General features: G+C 42.7%; 1 protein-coding gene across 1 annotated transcript in view; it reads right to left on the reverse strand.

The window, feature by feature from the left end:
• Positions 1–19,852, reverse strand: part of LOC117349930 (caM kinase-like vesicle-associated protein) — a 146,592-nt gene that overhangs the window by 63,668 nt on the left and 63,072 nt on the right. The window lies entirely within an intron of this gene.

Raw genomic sequence — 19,852 nt, forward strand, 5'->3', positions numbered from 1 at the left:
AGGAGCACAGAGGCCACTAAGAATGCACAAAGGAACTTCTTAGTTGCATCCTTAATCAGTGCGACTAAAGGTTAAGTTATTAAGATGGGTTGCAGCTAAGTTGGGTTATTATACCTCTAACTTATGCCATTTTATGCAGTGAGATCTATTTATTAATAATGTGGTTAAAAAAAATAATCCAGAGCTGCCCATGTCCGGTCCTCGAGATCTACTGGCAGGCCAGGTTTTCAGGATTTCCGCAATGAGCATGCATGAGAGAGATTTGCATACCAAGAAGGCAGTGTATGCAAATCTCTCTCATGCATATTCATTGTGGATATCCTGAAAACCTGGCCTGCCAGTAGATCTCGCGGACAGGACTTGGGCAGCCCTGAAATAAACAGTAACCCAAGTTGATAACTTCCACCTTTAGTCAGCATGCTGTCTCCAGCGCTGCGTCTTGGCTCTTCACCCTGCCTGTCAATGATGTCACCGAGTGAGAGAGGGATCACCTTAGTCTCAAGCCAGAACATCAGGCAGCAGAGAGGTAAATCAGGGACTGGAGTGGCAGGAAGGTCCTGCAGGGGAGCAGATGAAGGCCTCCGATACTGGGTAAGCACACTGATTGCCATGAACAAAAACAGAAGCAAGACTCCTGGCTCCTGATTTGTACAAATCCTTCAAGAAGAAGAGTGAAAAGTAAACTTGTTACCCAATTACAGGAGTTTGAAAATAATACGCAGAGCTCTCATGTTGGCCAGCTCTCATGTTGGTCAACGGCCTGGCTAAAATGTACACTTGCTTTCTGAAAGGAGGATTTCTGCCAGTCTCCATGACAAAATCACTGCTGATGTTACACAAGAAAGGAAATAGAGAACACCTAACAAACTAGGGTCCTATCCATACTGAACAGTGAGTACAAGATACCGGCTATGATCCTGCAGCTCTGTCTACAGTATCTATACCCATTTCCCCAGAACAAACCTGTCCTATAGAAGGCAGGCAGACTGCCCACAATCTGGTCTGGTCCAGGAACCTCTAGTTCTAAGAGAGAAGAGAGGGATTTCCAACTACTAAGCATAGACGAAGAAAAAGAAAGACCGAGTGGATCATAGCGTCCTCTTTGGGACTTTGAGACGTTATAGCAGTCCTCTGACATATGCTACGTTGTTCTTCCTACCACTATCCATCTTTCCACACCATGTGAGTGCACGAGTGCACAGAGGACTGCTATTTCTGTGGGCAAGTGCACACTTATACACTGAAGTCATAGCAAAATAATTAAGTGGTATAGCACGTAAAAGCAAGGGGAGGGGGGCATTTGTATGGGAGGGATTCTCACTTATGTGTGCAACATCTAGTTTCAAGTTTATTTAAATTTTGTTATCCCGCCTTTTCAAAGTTTCAAAGCAGCAAACATTCATAAAACATTTGAGTGGGGTAAAGACAAGTAAGACAGAATAATAAAAAGACATCAAATATTAAAATGATGACATTAAAAAAAAACCAAAACCAGAACAAAAACAGCAATGACAACAACAACAAAGCATTAAAACCTATGACTGTACTGGCACAAAAAGGAGGGGGAAGAACTACAATATTTTTGAAAGGAAAGAACAAATAAGAATAAAACAAAAGGTAGGGTGGACACAGCAGATTATTCTGAGCAGAAAGGCTGGTCAGAAGAAAATTCTACTATTTGGTTAAAGAAAACATCCTTAAAAGGACAGTTGCGCTGCAAAAGCATCTTCAAAGAACATAGTTTTTGTATTTAATTCTTTTTATTAATTTTTCAAATGACATATCAAATATTCACTTGTACAGAAAGTAAGTTAGTAAGGTGAGAACTATATACAATATAAATCATATACAGTCCAATAAAGAAACTAAATACAAGAAAATCTTCTAACCAACTCAACTCAAGTCCTCAAATGTAGATCCAAGATTTCATTAGAGCGAACAAAGAAATATTATTAAAAGAAAAATAGAATGCAGACAAAACTGAGAAATAGGCAGATATATAATTATGGAGCTGTTGTTTTCTCTTTATCCAGTCTAGACGTAGCCAGAAAAGCTGTTAGTTGTTGTGGTTCAAAGAAAACATATTTAAATGAACGGTAGTAAATAATACATTTGCAAGGATGTCTCAAGTAAAAAGTTGCTCCCAGTGATGTGTGACTCCAGGTTTCAACAACAAAAATTCTCTACGTCGCTTCTGAGTTTCTCTGGAAAGGTCAGGAAACATAGTTTTTAAGCTTGATTTAAATTTGTCTAATGAATTAATTTCTTGAATATAAGTTGGCGCTGAGTTCCATAATGTGGGTGCGGTGACAGAGAAAATGCAATTTCTCATAGTATTAATAACCCTTAATGATGGGATTACAAGTAAGTTCTGGTAAGATGAACGGAGTGTACAATGGGTGGAGTGGGGTATAAGGAGTCTATTAATGAATTCTGGTTGCCCGGTTTGTCTAGTTTTAAAAGTCAACAATATTTTATAAGTGATACGATGTGAGATTGGGAGCCAATGGGATTTAATCAGTAAAGGTGTTACATGATCAAATTTTTTTGCATTATAGATTATTTTGATGACTGTATTCTGAATTAACTGTAGGCGTCTGACTTCTTTTCTTGTAATTCCGTTATAAAGAGCGTTGCCATCGTCCATACAGGAGATGACTAGTGAGTGGATAAGGATGTTGACAGATGCTTGATCTAGAAACTTAGCGAGAGAATGTATCATTCATAAACGGAAAAAGCATTTTTGTACCACTGAACTAATCTGATCATGAAATGAAAGTGTATCATCTAGGACAGTGGTTCCCAAACCTGTCCTGGGGGACCCCCAGCCAGTCAAGTTTTCAAGACATCCCTAATGAATATGCATGAGAGAGATTTGCATACCTGTCACTTCCATTATATGCAAATCTCTCTCATGCATATTCATTAGGGATATCTTGAAAACCTGACTGGCTGGGGGTCCTCCAGGACAGGTTTGGGAACCACTGATCTAGGATAATTAAAACAAAAACAAAAACTGCGGATACAGATGTTCTGTAGATAATTTATTAAACACTGACATATAAAACCATGAAAATTCAATTTAAAAAGTACAATGATAAAAAAATACAGTGATAAAAATCCAACCGGACCCTACACGGTCCGTGTTTCGGCGAACACGCCTTCCTCAGGGGTCCAATGGTTTGCAACCTCATATATAAAGAATTGGACTGAAAACAGTCTATTGTCTTTAAACCTGTGAGCAAAGAACACCGCAGAGAAGCTGAAATAGTAAAAAAATCATTGATCATTGGGTCTCCCCATTTTTCTTTGTTGTGCTGCTCATCTAGGATAATTCCCAGAAGTTTAATAGTTTGGAAAACCTTTCATACGCTAAGAGATTGGAAAAACTGGGACTCTTTTCCCTTGAGAAGAGGATATGATAGAGACTTACAAGATCATGAAGGGCGTAGAGAGAGTAGAGAGGGACAGATTCTTCAAACTTTCAAAAAATAAAAGAACAAGAGGGCATTCAGAAAAGTTGAAAGGGGACAGATTCAAAACGAATGCTAGGAAGTTCTTCTTTACCCAACGTGTGGTGGACACCTGGAATGCGCTTCCAGAGGGCGTAATAGGGCAGAGTACAGTACTGTTGTTCAAGAAAGGATTGGACAATTGGAAAAGGGGATAGAGGGGTATAGATAGAGGATTACTGCACAGGTCCTGGACCTGTTGGGCTGCCGTGTGAGCGGACTGCTGGGCACGATGGACCTCAGGTCTGACCCAGCAGAGGCATTGCTTATGTTCTTACAGATTGAATGGGTGTGGATCTAAATTCTATAGGTGAAAGCAGTGCTTGACCCTTTTTGAGTGGGAAGACCATAGATTTAGTTTTTTTTATATTAAGTGAAAGCATGTTGGAATTAAGCCACCTACTTATTTTTTCCCAACTTTTGGTTGATAACTGATATGTCACTGGGGGTCATTCAAATTGATTGGATGGGTTAGCTGTATATTGTCAGCGTAAGTGAAGACAGTAAAGCCAATCGATTGTCCAAGAGTGATCAGAGGAGCTAGGAAGATATTAAAGAGTGGGGGAGATAGGATAGACCCTTGGGGAATACCACAATGATTAGGAAACCTATCTGATTGAGGACTTGAGTAGAAATTTATGCTTATATTTGATATTCTTTTATATATGTTTTCGTTTGTATTAATTTCTTGCTGAATTTCCTTTCTGTACAAGTTTTATGCTTGATTATATTGAAAAATTCAATAAATATTAATTTGAAAAAAAAAAAAGGAAACCTGTCTGAAGAAGATCCATTGAATGAAACTGTAGATGAGCGATCTTTGAAATATGAAATGAACCTATCCAGCACTTGTTCTGTTATACCTAGTTCTTATAAACGGTTGATAAGCAGAATACACAGTAAGTTATGTGCATCCTTGCTGCATTTTTGGACACCAAATATTACACCAGGTGGGAGAGCAGCCTAGTGGTGAGAGCTGCTGCCTCAGGACCCTGAGGTGGTGAGTTCAAAGCCAACCTGCACCTTGTGACTCTGGGTGAATCACTTAATCCCCCATTGCCCAAGGCACTACACTTAGATTGTGAGCCTGCCAGACAGAGAAAATACTCAAGAGTACCTGATTCAATGCATTGTAAATCATTTGGGGGTGAATCTCCTCATGAAGAGGCATTTAATAAATCTAAAAAAGTAAACTGTGTGCACTTAAATGTAAGATGTGCTGATAGTGGGTTATACAAGTATCGTATAATGGAATCAGATGAGCTGTTACCTACTTATAGAATTATCCCCATTGTTCCTCCATCATCAAGTGGCCAGGTGACAGCTTTAGGAGTTAGACAAGGCTGAATTATTAGATCATGCCATAGCTCTTCTCATAAGAGCACAAACCATTTAGGCGATTCCTGCCCACCTAGAGGAAACGTGTCAATGGGTATCATTAAGATGACAGCACATGTAGAAATTGCCTGCTTTCTTCCCTGTGCCAGATTTCAGATATCTGGGGGGGGGGGCTGAAAAGTTTTGAGCCTATGTTAAATTTGATCATGAATATAAGTGCAGTCTAAGGTCCCTGTGGCAGGTCCCGTGAATCTGGATTCCCATGTAGAGATGAGATTCAGGTTCCTTCAGAAATCTCTGGATTTGGAGGTTTCCTTTGCCTACAGAATCTGGGAATCAAAGTCGAGAGCAGTGGGTGTCTGGATGGAAAACATGAAATACTCATTCTGTATAAAAGTTCATATCAATAAGACATTCCTCTTACCGCTGTTTGTATATTTAAGTTTTGTGGATTCCTGTACCCCCAGAACCTTATGGTCAGGCTAAATTTATGAAATGCCCTGGGGGTGTAACATCCACTAGCTTCTATATGTCAAAGAAAAAGACATGGTTAAACTATGGTAAACTTTTTGTGAGTCTGCATTATTTTATATGTACAAGGACCCCTGTATCCTCTGCCAGAGCCTTATGCTTTCCCACTGGGTAGCACAAAAAATGAAAGGATGGTGATTATAGGAAGGACTAAAGCATTTTTCCACAGTGTAACCCTTGCAAGTGACCAGAATGGAAATGCCCAATGAAGACAGAGAATAGTATTTCCAGAGAACATGCTAGGGAAGATTCTCCAGGCATTGAGGAGCAGCTGGAGAGGAGTCTTCCAGAGAAGAGAAGGAGCAGGGTGTATTTTCTGTCCCTCTGCCTAGTGCTGGTTGTTTGGGGAGACAGCAACTTGCAGGTCTTTTGCTAGAAGTCATCAGCAAGGTGAACAAGTCTGAGAAGAAACAAAGAAATATGATGGCAGATAAAGGCCAATGGCCCATCCAGTCTGCAGCATCCGCTATCTCCTCCTCTCCCAAAGAGATCCCACATGCCTGGCCCACACTTTCTTGAATTCAGACCGGCGTACGACTATCTATATCCCTGAATTGTGCAAGATGGTGGAATCAGAGAGCCTAGCAGAGGAGTACTGAAATAATGTTTCAGTCTTTTCATTACATTACATTATATTACATTAGAGATTTCTATTCCGCCAATGCCTTGCGGTTCAAGGCGGATTACATCAAAGTTATCAAGAATTACATTAAAAGTTTGCAGGAATAGCATAAGCGATGTCATAATATTTGCTTAAGAAGTACCAAAGAGTAGTCGAGATCTTAAGGTGATAAAAGTTGGGTAATAAGAATGACCAAAGAGTAGTCGAAATCTTAAGGTGATAAGTGTTGGGTAAATTAGAAGCATTTTAGACTTTGTTGGGTAGTTAGAAGCACATTAGAGTGTATTAAGGGTATAGAGAGGGTAGGAGGGGTTTGGGTAGGGATTGGTCGTGCTAGATGGGTTTTATGTATTTTTTGAAGAGTATGGTTTTAATATGTTTCTTGAAGGTTTAGTAGTCTGTGGTCGATGAATGGTGATTTGTCTGTCCAGTTTAGCTGCTTTGGAGGCTATTAGGTTGTCATATAGGTTTTTTCGTTTGACATTTTTGGATGATGGGTGTGTGAATAGTGAGTGGGTTCTCCTGTGCCTGGTTGAAGAGGATTGAGTTAGTTGGTTATTCCAGTAGGTTGGGCTTTCTCCGTTAATAGCCTTGAAAAGTAGGCAGTAGAATTTGAAGTGTACTCTTGCTTGTATTGGAAGCCAGTGTGAGTCAAGGTATGCTTCAGTGATATGTTCATATTTTTTCAGTGAGTAGACGAGTCTTAGGGCTGTATTTTATATTGTTTGTAATTGTTTTATCATGGTTGCTGGGCATGGGAGGTATAGTATGTTGCAGTAGTCTATTAGTCCAAGGATAAGAGAATGTACCAAAAGTAGGAATTGTTTCCTGTCGAAGAATTTTCGGATTTGTCTTAGATTTCTCATGGTCACGAACGATGCTTTTATTACTTTGTTGATTTGTGGTTGCATGGTACAGCCTCTGTCAATTATTACTCCCAGAAGTTTTAGTGTGGGTTGAATGGGGTATGAGATCGAGTTTATCACTAGATTTGTTAAGGTTGGGGTTTTGTTGTTTTCTAGGAGGATGAAGTTTGTTGTTTTCTAGGAGGATGAAGTTTTCACTTGTAATAAAGCTGTTCTTGAGTGAGGATCCCAGGGGGATCACAGAGGGGTGGTTACTAGAGAGATGCTGGACCTTGGGGATGAGTAGGAAAGAAAAGAAAGAGATGGCAGACCTCTGTGGAAGGGAAGGAAATAAAGGGGAGGACAGATATGCCAGACCATGGTAGGAAGGAGGAGGAGGAGGAGGTAAGGGAAGGAGAGGAGATACCTGACCACAAGAAGGGAGAAAGGGAAGGAGAGAAATGTTGGACTACTGGGGGGGGGGGAAGGAGAGAGAGATGCCAGAAGGGAAGGAGGAGAGAGATAGATTCCTGCCTAAGGTAGGGAGGAAAAAGGAAGGGAATGAGAGGAGATAGATACCAAAACACAAGAAGGGGGAAAGGGAAGGAGAGAGATGTCAGACTACTGGGAGGGAGGGAAGGAGGGGATGTCAGACTACTAGAGGTGGTGAGAAGGAGAGAGAGATGCCAGGCCATGGAAGGAAGAGAAGGGAAGGAGAGGAGAGGAGAGAGATACCAGAGCACAGGAGGGGGAGGGAAGGAGAAAGAGAAGCCAAAACAGGGGAAGGAGGAGAGATTCTAGACTGAGGTAGGGGATAGGGGGAAGATAAGGACAGAGAGGAGCCAGACCACAAAGGGGAAGGAGGAAAGGGAAAGGGGAAGAGAGATGCTAGATTGTGGCAAGTTGACGAGAAAGTTGTCAGACCACCAAAAGGAGAGAGAGAGAGGGAGGAGATGGTGCATGGGGATGGAGAGGAAGGGAAGAGATAGGGAAAAGATGGTGCACAGGATGGGGGAGGGGTGGGGAAGGCAAGAGAGCTGGAAAATTAAGAAAAGATGGGAATAGGGGAGAAAGGGAGAGGAGATGGTACACATGGATGGAGGGAAGGGGAAGGGCAGAGAGAGGGAAGAGATGGTGCTCACGGATAGATGGGAAGAGAAGACATGGAAAAGTATATAGATTTGAGACGGAAGCAGAAAAATTGAAGAAATTTGAATGTTACAAGTTAATGCCAAAGGTGGATGTAGGGCAGAAAGTGAAGGAGAGAAAAATAACAAATGGATAAGAAAGCTTTGGAAACACAGTTAAGAGTACAGACAGAAGGAAGTGCAACCAGAGACTGAGAAAAGTTGATTAGAAAAATAAAATCACTAGTCAAAGGTAGGAAAAATGATTTTATTTTCAATTTAGTGATTGAAATATGTGTTTTGAGAATTTATAGCTGCTGTCTATATTTTGCACTGTTCAGAAAGAAATGCATTTCTTTCTATTTCTCTAGTGTTTTACTACATGTAGAGCCTGGCATTTTAGGGTTTCATTTATGTATATTAGGACGTTTAGTTTATGGTCCTGTATTTGCATATCTGTGTTCTGCGTGTATGATCAAGGCCAGGTATTCTGGTAGGAATGATTGTTGCGAAGCATTACTGATGTCATGGCCCAAAGTATGATCATATTTGTATCTCTCTTTCACCCCTTTTGGACCCAAAACAGCCCTCGTTTAAAAATTAGCGAAGACCACTGGCCTATACTCTTCAAGCCTACCAACTATTATCTGATGCTGTTCATCCATGATATTGTTAGATAGCCCTCCAAATGTATCAAAAGTGACTTTGTGGCTCTGGGAGACAGGGTGAAGCAGATAGGTGCACAGGTGTTTTTGTCGATCAAGTCAAGGGCAAAGGCCGAGGAAGAGAAACTCACATCTTAGAGATGAATACATGGAATACATGGTATTATTCTTGAAAATTTTGTCATGACAGATGTCTTGTCTCTGCCTTTCTGTATAAGGTGTCCCCATCATCAGTCGATAGCTTTGTGGCAGCTTTAGTATTTAATTAGGAGTCAGAAAAGGCTAACTGTTTAAGCGGCAATTCTTTATGTCGGTGCCTTCATTTAGGCAGCTTAATGCCATTTGGTGAGAGCCTATACCATAACGGCATCTGAGTACCCAGATACCTTTATAGAATACCAGCATTGCTCAGCACTAGTACATCTTACATTTACATATCCACATTTACACCAGTCATTGATCTGGCATAACTGCGGCTGCATAAATACGTCAGTGGCGTGCATAACTTACCTCCACTTTTACAAAACTGTAGCGCGTTTAGCACCAGCTGTAGCGGTAACAGCATAATTCATAGGAATTCTATGAATGTTTCAGGTTTCAGGTTTATTTAAAAATTTGATATACCGCCTTATCAAAATTCAAAGCGGTTTTACATAATATAGAAACAAAGAATAAAGAGGGCATAAGTTAAAAACAAATTACAATTATTATTACAGACGATCAAACGCACAGACAGACATTAACATACCGATACAAAATGGAGAAGGGCAGAAATACATTTGTATAATGAAAAAGAGAGGGAGAAGGATCAAAACAAAAGGGAGGGGAACAAAAAAATAAATAGTCTGGTACTTTGTAAAATAGGTTAAAATGGTTAAAAAATGGCAAGGAACAAATGTTGCAGCTGTTACCACCCTAGCCAGTGTTAAAAACTGCTATGGTTTAGTAAAAGGGGGAGGGGTTTAGTCTGTACCGTACACACGTATGTGGGAGTCCTGATGGGTGTGATTCCCTGTTTTGTCCTTAGCACTAGATCTAAGAAATCTCTGTGGGACATTGGAAAATTTTGAAATGAACAGGTCTCAAAAAGTCCAGATTCCCTTACAAAGAGGGAGTGTGTGTGGTGCCTTGGTTAGAGCTACAGCCTTGGTACCCTGCTTCTTGTGACCCTGGGCAAGTCACTTGATCCTCATTGCCCCAGATACATTAGATAGAGAGGGAGCTCACTGGGACAGTTAGGGAATAATACTTGAGTACCTGAATAATTTGTAATCCGCATAAAATTGTAGGATATGCAGAATATAAATTATTTTTAAAAAAGAGATGGATTCAGGTCCCTTCAGAATTTTCTGTATTAAGGGTCTCCTGTGGGAGGATAGGATCTGTCCACAGAAAGTGGGAAGAAAAGATAAAAGAAAAGAGAGCACTAGATATCTAGGAGAAAAACATGAAATATTGGCTATGTCCAAAAGTCTATGGGCTCCTTTTACTAAGGTGCGCTAGCGTTTTTAGCGCACGCAGGATATTACCGAGCGCTACGCGGCTAGAACTAATGCCAGCTCAATGCTGGCGTTAAGGTCTAGGGTGCGCTATTCCACGCGTTAATGCCCTAATGCACCTTAGTAAAAGGAGCCCTATGTTTTATGTACCCAGTAACCCAGAATCAGGGGGCTAGCCTGAATGACCTTTTCTGAGAAATGCTTCATGGGTGTAAAATGCATGGAGGGGCATAATTGAAAGTCCGTTTGCGTCTAAGTTGCAAGTCATCCAAAGTAAAAAACAGCCTAGGACACATTTTTGAAAAATACGTCCAAAAATTTTTTTGTTTCGTACGTCCTGCCGATCTGATCATCCAAGCCACTACATCGTCCCTCTTTATACCACATTTCTGTCCAACTTTTCATCAAAAACGCCTAGAACAAGCCCTGTTGGACATGGGAGGGGTCTGCAAAGTGATGGACTGAACACCCAGACATGCCACCTAAATAGTGGGGTACCGTACAGGGCACTGCTGTGAACTTCACAAAAAGGGTGCCATGTCTTCTCCTCACTACAGCTCCCTTATAGGTCATGGTGAGCCCGCCCAACCACCTCCAGAATCCCTTAGACCCACTTATCTACCACCCCAATAGCCCTTATTGCTGCAGGAGTCACTTATATGCTAGTAAAAAAGGGTTTTGGGGGTATATAGGGGAGTGCACATGTTTAAGTATCAATGCAGTGATTACAGGGGCTTATGGGCATGGGTCCTCCTCTCCATGAGTCCCTAACCCACCCTCAAGATGGCTTAAGCCGCCTCTGTGCTGGACAACTAGGCTTTCCTATACTAGGCGGCCAGGTGATGATGGTCTGGAGGCTGAATTTTAAAGGTGTGATTAATATTTTTATGGGGGTGAGGGGGGGATCGGTGATCACTGGGGTAGTGTGTGGGGGTCTGTTTTATGTGTTTGCAGTGCTAATCTGGCGACTTTAGGTGAGTTTATGTGACTTAGACCATGTTTTACATGGTCTAAGTCACAAAGTCCAAGTTACGTCGATCCTGGGCTGTATAACTTTCGGTTATACATGCTGTGCGACTAAGTCTAAGCTGGCCCACATCCTGCCCAACTCCCGCCCTCGACATTCCTCCCAAAATACCCCGTTTAGCTTTGGTCATTCAGCGGAACTATGAAGGCCTAGGTCGTTTAGAAATACGTCCAAAACCCGTTTTTATTATTGGCACTTGGACGTGTTTGGGAAATGTTCGTCCAAGTGCCGACTTAGGCCGGTTTTAGACGTTTTTCTCTTTCGATTATGAGCCCCATAGTATATGGAGGAACGTGGTTTGAATGCCAAAGAAAAGAGAGGGGCTAAATATTTAAACTCTTTGCTGTTCTGTGCCATTATATACTTTATACCCAGGGGTTGGCAACCACGGTTCTTAAAAGCCATAACCCAGTCGGGTTTTCAAGATTTCCACAATGGACATACATGAGATCTATTTGAATACAATGGAAGAAATACATGCAAATCAATCTCATGCATATTCATTGTGGAAATCTTGAAAACCTGACTGGATTGTGTCCTTGAGGATCATGGTTGCCCACCCTTATTTTAACCTACACCAGTGCTTCAATTATTATTTATTATTTTAAAAATTTCTATACCATTTAAAGCCTAAACGGTTTACATGATATCACAGACATAAATTTATAAACAAAATAAAAACACATAAACATAAATAAACAGGTTCTCGAAATATCAGCAACAGGAAAATCGATTACAAAAGGCCTATGCAAACAATTACATGCAGAATTTCAAAATGCCAGAAGTCAAGAGAAATCAATGTTTAGAAAAAGGCATTTACAAATAATTGTGTTTTAAGTACCTCTACCAGGGATTGGCAGAGGTATGAGTATAGGGCAGGGAGGTGGGGGACAGAGGGAAGAACCTGGGAGGGAGGGTGCAGAGTCTGACAGGGGAAGGAAGGAAGGGTGCTGGGTGCAGAGCCTGACGGGAGGGAGGGAAGGAAGTGTGCTGGGTGCATAGCCTGACAAGGGTGCTGGGTGCAGAGCCTGACAGGAGAGGGAGGGAAGGGTGCTGGGTGCAGAGTCTGACAGGGGAGAGAGGGAGAGAAGGGGGCTGGGTGCAGAGCCTGACATGGCAGGACTTGAATATTCGAGGCAACCATTTTTCTTCCTTTTTGGGGGGAAAAAGGAGATCTCGACATATCCAGATCAACTTATATTCGACTATATACGGTAATTTAAATTTACATGCACATTTTTAGGCGCGGGAATGCGAGCCTAAATTTTATGTGCAGATCCCAAAAAAAGAGTCCAGCCAGGGGAGCATTAGGGTGTTCCTTGAATTTACATGCAGCTTTACAGAATAAGGGAGATCAGTGCATAAGTTAGGCATGAGAATCTGCACCAGGTTTTACTTAATGCAAATCCTCACGCCTAAAACTGAGCATGGATCTGGGTGCTAAATGCAATTCTTTAAATGGCACCCAGCTGTGAGCACCCTTTATAGAATAGCACTTAGCATGAAATTTTATCAGTGCTGATTTTTTCAGTACCATTTATAGAAGAGAGTCCTAAATGTCATCTGCCATTTTGATGCCTTTTCTCCTAGTCTCATAAAAGTCCTCTTGTAATTTTTCGAAATTCTCTTGTGATTTAACAATTTTGAATAACTTTGGGCTCCTTTTACGAAGGCGCGTTAGGGCCTTAACACGTGGAATAGCGCGCGCTAAAATGCCGCACGTGCTAGCCGCTACCACCTCCTCTTGAGCAGGCGGTAGTTTTCGGATAGCGCGCGCTAATCCGGTGCGTGCACTAAAAACGCTAGCGCACCTTCGTAAAAGGAGCCCTTTGTGTCATCAGCAAATTTAATTAACTCACTAGTTATTCCCATAACTCACTAGTTATTCCCCCTCTCCGAAACTTGAGCTCCCCCCAACTCTTCCGAAAACATCTGAAAACTTGGCTTTTCTCAAAAATGTAACATCCCCCCCCCTCTTTGATACCCTATCACCCCTTTATCTTCCTTACACTTAATCCTATAACCCTCCTTTGGAGGTCCTTTCTATCTTAATCCCTGTAAACCGTCCCGAGCTCTACGATTGTGGAGAAGATGCGGTATACAAATCTAAGGTTTAGTTTAGTTTAGTTTAGATCATTCTATAAATATGTTAAAAAGCAGTGGTCCCAGGAACCCCACTATTTACCCTTCTTCATTGAGAATATTGACCACCCTACTCTCTGTTTTCTATCTTTTAACCAGTTCTTAATCCACAATAGGACATTACCTTCTATCCCATGACTTTCTCATTTCCTCAGGAGTCTTTCATGAGGTACTATTTCAAATGCCTTTTGAAAATCCAGATATACAGTATTGGTTGCCTCACTTTTATCCACAAGTTTATTCACTCCTTCAAAGAAATGTAGCAGATCGGTGAGGCAAAATTTCCCTTGACTAAATCCATGTTTAGGCTTTCTCTCATTAATCCATGCCTATGTATATGGCTCTGTAATTTTGTTCTTTATAATAGTCTCTACAATTTTGCCTGGCACCAACATCAAACTCACCTAATTTCCCAGATCTTCTCTGGAACCCTTTTTTTAAAATGGTGTTACATTGGCACTTAAGATAACCATGTACCAATAAGACAAGTATGGTATTGGTATGGCCTAGCAAAGGAGTCGTGAGGAGGAGATGTCACTAATTCAGCCACGGGTATGATGCAGTTCAAAGTTCGCTTTATTGATGGTAGCACTGCGAGGACTCGAAGACTCGACACGGACAGTGTTTCGGCATCTATGCCTTTGTCAAGAGTCTCAATGGCTGGTAGTTCTATCATATAAATAGAGCATTCAATACAGGTCAAATTTAGAAGCGAGCAGGAAAATATCTAGTGTTCAAAGTGAAACTGAATTATTGACATCTCCTCGCGACTCCTTTGTTGTGCCTTGATTGTCTCGTCATTGAAGCCTCCTTTGGCTCCCTCATTGGTATGGCCTAACAGACCATTTTGGGGACACAACCTGTGGCTAGCTGGGTGTGCCCTAGTACTAATGGAGATCCAATCTCTGGTTAATGAGGTGGTGTCTAATCTAATCTAATACAATGCTTGTATTCTGCAAATACCTTGTGAGTTTAACACAGATTACATAAAAAAAGACTGGGTATACCCAGAATAATTATATAATAACCTCATTATAATATACAATAAGATTAAAAGTTACAATTTAATATCATTTAAAAAGGCTCTAAATAGTTAATGATTCTATCTTTTTGCAATCCTATGTATAATGTGAAAATAAAAACCACCGGTTGTATTTCTTTGTGGTGATCTATTTTTATGGGGTTTTTTTCTATGAAGGCAATCTTACAAATATGCATATATGTAAATATTTAGCTATTTCTAAATAAAGTAGAATGAACCTTCTATTCCAGTACTGAGATTTTCTACTGTAGAAATTACACTTTGGGGACCTGTAGCCAAGTTAAAGACACACTACGAGGTTTAGTTATTGAGCCAAGAAACGGCAACAGTATAAGCTCCTCTGCTCGGTGAAATTGTAAATTTATTCTGTGGGAAGCTGTGAAGTGTGGGTCTGTGATTAATATCAGTGCTGCAGAGAGCTGCTGATCGAATCAGGTCAAGAGTACCACTTCAATAGATGACATTATTCCCCTCTATAGAAGTGCCCCTGCTGGGTGATGGGAGGATGTGTTTCAGGCACATTCAGCTTTTCTTCATAGTGCCAGCTATTTCATGATATATTGCAGAGACACTTGGCCTTTCTGCAAAGTCCTAGCTGTGTCACAGCAGAATGTGTTACAGGGAGACACAGCCCTTCACCCCTCCAGAGTCAACTTTACCACTATGTGACCTAGGCAGTTGCCTAGACCAGTGATTCTCAAACCTGTCCTGGGGGCCCACCAGCCAGTCGAGTTTTTAGGATATCCCTAATAAATATGCACGAAAAAGATTTGCATGCATACTTACCTTCCTTATAGGCATATCTTTCTCGTGCAAATTCATTACAGATATCTTGAAAATCCAGTTAGCTGGTGGTCCCCGAGGACAGGTTTGAGAACCACTAGCTTGATCATCTGAATTTGGGGGCATGGGGGTGGGGGTTGGGGGCAGAAGCAGCAAAAACATGTTACACCAGGGCCCAGACAACTCAAAATGAGCAGATGTGGGCTGGAGCAGTACAGATGGTGGAGGTCCACAGATACCACTAGCTAAGGTTACCATATTTTGGGCCATAAAACCCCGGACACATGGCTCCGCCCTGTTCTGCCTCTGGCCCCGGCCCGCTCCACCCCAGCCCCGCCCAGGTCTGCCTCTAGCCTTGCCCCTAGCCCCAACAAACTCCGGCTGCGTCTGGAGGGCCTGGAGCATGCACTGATGTGTGTGATGTCATCCATACATGCTCAGAGGCCCTCCAGATGCAGCTGGAGCTCGTCAGGGCTTTCCAAAACCCTGATAAACTGCCAGGTTTTGGATAGTCCGTCTGGGCACCTGGACAGTCCTCTAAAAAGAGGACATGTCTGGGTTTTCCTGGATGTCTACTAGCCAAAGAAATGAAGGAGCCATGGGATAGAAAAATATGGCTGATGGACCTTGCCAGGTTCCACCAGTCCCAAGACAGGGTAGTGTTGCAGTGCAGAGAAGCATGGTCCTGCCAGTTGAGAAAGTGAAGTAGGCAGCACAGCAAAGTGCGATACAGCTCCCCACCACCCTGCTTCACCTCCTCAATGCTAGAACTGCAAGCTTGTTCAAAACTTGTGGTTATGAGCTGCAACATTTTGATGAGATGAGTATCAGGAAGTTCAGACTTAAAACTGTGAATTTTAAACATGAATACAGCGCCAGCATTGAGGAAGAGTGGCGGAGAGTTGCAGCATAGGCCCCTGCTGCTCAATTAACATACAGCACAGAGGCAGACAGGGGGTACCAGACGCAAGGGAAGGAGAAGGAAGAGAAAGAAAGGCAACAGAAATACATAGATGCTACTGTATATACGGGTATGTGGAAGTTGTCGTACAGAAATTCCTTTACAAAGGAAATTCCTTTACAAAGGAAATCAAAGGAATTGTTCTATGGCAGGGGTGTCAAAGTCCCTCCTTGAGGGCCACAATCCAATCGAGTTTTCAGGATATCCCCAATGAATATGCATGATATCTATTAGCATACAATGAAAGCAGTGCATGCAAATAGATCTCATGCATATTCATTGGGGAAATCCTGAAAACCCGACTAGATTGCGGCCCTCGAGGAGGGACTTTGACACCCCTGGTCTATGGTATTTACCAGGATCTGGAAGCCCCTTGTGATTTTGTAAAAAAATAAATAAATAAATAAGCACCATACAGACCTCTGTACTGTATAGCAGTGTATCACAAACTGTGTGCTGTGGCACACCAGTGTGCCTCCTGAGATTTCAGGTGTGCCATGGTACACTGGGGAAGAGGAGAGATGCTGGCGCCAGCTGACTGTGTACAGGACGTGCCTCTCGCCAAGAGAGGCACGTCCTGTAAGCAATCTCCCGACGCCGGCACCTCTTCTCTCTGCTGGCCCTGCTCTCCAACGCAGGCCCTTCTCTTGGCGCAAGGCCCGTTTGAAGGGCTTTTGCGTGTGCGCTGATGTTGGCGCGCTGATGTCACGCATGCACATGATGTCATCACGCTGACGCCAGCGCACTTCCGGCTGTCTCGCTCTGGGGTCACTAGGTTTAGTGTGCCCCGACTAGAAAAAGTTTGCAAGACACTACTGTATAGTAACGAGGAAGTGAAAGTTCACTGCTTGGATGCCTCCCACTGCATGAACACAGTTGGGAGCTCAATCTAGAGCAGTGGTCTTCATTAATTTTTTAAGCTGGAGCCACTTTAGATTCAAATGAGCTGAAGAAGATCCACTTGATATTCTCCCACTTGGGGCTATGACACTGCTGACCAGTGTGTGTCAATGACATCCATCCCATCAGTCCACCTTTAAACTTGTCTATTGAAAAATGCCTTGTCCTTTATTGCATGTGGCTCTTCCCCCCCAACCATTTTCCTTAGGGTTACCATACGGCTCCAGAAAAAAGAGGACGGATTGAGACATCTGGGTTTTATTCCATTTTTCTAGTATTTCTCCTCTATCCCCAAATTCCCTCTGGGGCACTCCTCTCATCAGGTAAGTCTCTCTTATCTGTACCCGTCTTCTCTATGGCCAACTCCTGACTCTGTCCCTTCTACTTTGCTCCACTGTATGCCTGGAACAAGATGCCTGACTCAGTACATCGAGCTCTGTCTCTGGCAGTATTCAAATCCAGACTTAAAAGTCCACTTCTTTGAAGCTAACCTATATCTAATCTGCATTTCTCTATCGCACTTATCCAGTACAAGTTCAAGATGATTCATAAGTCAAGAAGCCCATAACGAAGCTTGGGGAAGAGTGGACACATCTCATCAATGAGAAGGATACAATGTTGCAAGTGGTTCATAGTCCTGCAAGTGATGAAGTCCTGCGCTCAGTTGTCCGCGCTCTATTGTCGGCGCGCCTTTGTCCTCACGCGCATTGCGTGAGGACAAAGGCGCGCCGACAATAGAGCGCGGACAACTGAGCGCAGGACTTCATCGCGCTGAAGAAAAACCGTATTTTAAAGGGCTCCGACGGGGGGTGTTGGTGGGGAACCCCCCCACTTTACTTAATAGAGATCACGCTGGCGTTGGGCGGGGTTTGGAGGGTTGTAACCCCCCTCATTATACTGGAAACTTAACTTTTTCCCTGGTTTTTAGGGAAAAAGTTAAGTTTTCAGTATAATGTGGGGGGTTAAACCCCCACACACCCCCAACATGGCAGCGTGAGGCAGCGCGATCCCTATTAAGTAGAGTGGGGGGATTCCCCCCCACACCCCCCGTCAGAGCCCTTTAAAATACGGGTTTTCTTCGGTGCGATTAAGCCCTGCGCTCAGTTGTCTGCACTCGGTTGTCGGCGTGCTTTTGTCCTCACGCGCTTTTGACCCGTCACCGTTGCAAGTAGATAAGCACCAATATCTGTCTTATCATTCCCTCTCTAATCCTCCCTCCTGAGCATTGTGTATAGATACACCCTTTTGTCCAGTTTGTCTGTTATAACTAGATTGTAAGCTCTTTCAAGCAGGGACTGTCTCTTCTATGTTTGGATGTACAGCTCTGCGAATGTCTAGCAGCGCTATAGAAATGATAAGTAGTAATAGTAAAATAGCAGGATCCCCCCCCAAAAAAGACAATGGGGGCCACCCCAGAGGATCCAGGGACTGCTATTGACCTTTGGACCTCGCAGTGAAGAACACGGTGACCCATCACAAGTGCGCCAGACTTTGGCGCACCGATAATTGCGCGCAAGACATATGCGCGCCGCTGGTCCTGCCACTTTAAAGCCTTACCGTTAGCGCTGTGAGTGGGTGTGGGGGAGAACCCCTCACTACATGTACAAGTCCTCATGCTCTCGTTGGAGTGGTGGGGAAACCCCCCACTACACTGAAAAACTGCCAACCACCGAACACTGAAAGGAAAACCGAAGCTTTCAGTGTACTTGGTGTGTGTGTGGGGGGGGGGGCCTTTCCCCTCCAAACAACCCCCAACAGGTGCATGAGGATTTGTACATGTACTGGGGGAGTCCCCCATACTCCTCCTCACAGCGCTAACAGTAAGGCTTTAAAGTGGGCGTATGTCTTGCGCACCTTTGTCAGAGCGCTTTTGTCCTGCGCTCAATTATTACGGTACCGAAGAACACTGGTCTATAGCAACAGCCAGAAAGGAAGAGAAAGAGTTTGGAGATGTGCAAGCTGGAGAGAAGAAAGCCAGCTTCAGGATCTCACACAGGACTTGAGAAATCAGAAAAAATAATTTGAACTTCACCAGCCCAAAAGAAAGCTGGATATTTTAACTACTTTGCCTCTCACAGACAGTGGGAAAAAAGGAAAAAAAAATGTTAGAAACTTCTTTGCATTACAGAGGGGTGTACTACTCTAGAAGAAAGATGAAAAGTTATTCTCTATTAAATTTTAAACACAGAGGGGACATATTATCCCAACTACAGTATAATACAGCTCTGAGAGGGTTATTACTGGTATATCTCTTCTGGTTGGAGTTCTATCTGAAAGCAGTAAGAACTCCAACTGGGCCCTATATTATTATTGAACTGCTTTGTCAGGCATAGCAGTGTAACTACTGATTGAAATCCCAGGTTTTAAAGTAACATTTAATGTTTAAAAGGAAGTACTATTTGTCTTTATGTTTATATACTGGTTCTTTCCCTTGTATACATGCCCTATTGCCTTGTGGTTCCTGGTTTTTTCTTGTTAAACCCTGCTTCTGTCCAGTAAAGTTACTGCTGTGAATTATACCCCTGCCTCTCTAGTTTAATTTTTGTAAGCAACTGATAGAGAAATCTTCCAAGCAGCCTGTTCGATCCATCTATCTTGCTCCAGTGGATTAGTGTTCCAGAACCCTGTTTTTGCAGGTAAGGGAGGAAATGTTCTTGCCTATTCAGTCTCCTTCTATACTTGAAGGAGTCTTCCGGCCTACCCCTTTAAGCATAAGCTGGTACAGGCCGGGAGTTACACAAGAGGAAGAGGAAAGGGGTAAAGAGGGGTAAGAGACAATGGATAGATGCTATGGGAGAGGCAGGGGAACCAATTCTGAGGAAGAGAAAGAATGGCGAGAGATGGGGCAGATCTTGAGG

This window comes from Geotrypetes seraphini, chromosome 1, assembly GCF_902459505.1.
Source record: "Geotrypetes seraphini chromosome 1, aGeoSer1.1, whole genome shotgun sequence".
In the NCBI taxonomy this organism is placed as follows: domain Eukaryota; kingdom Metazoa; phylum Chordata; class Amphibia; order Gymnophiona; family Dermophiidae; genus Geotrypetes; species Geotrypetes seraphini.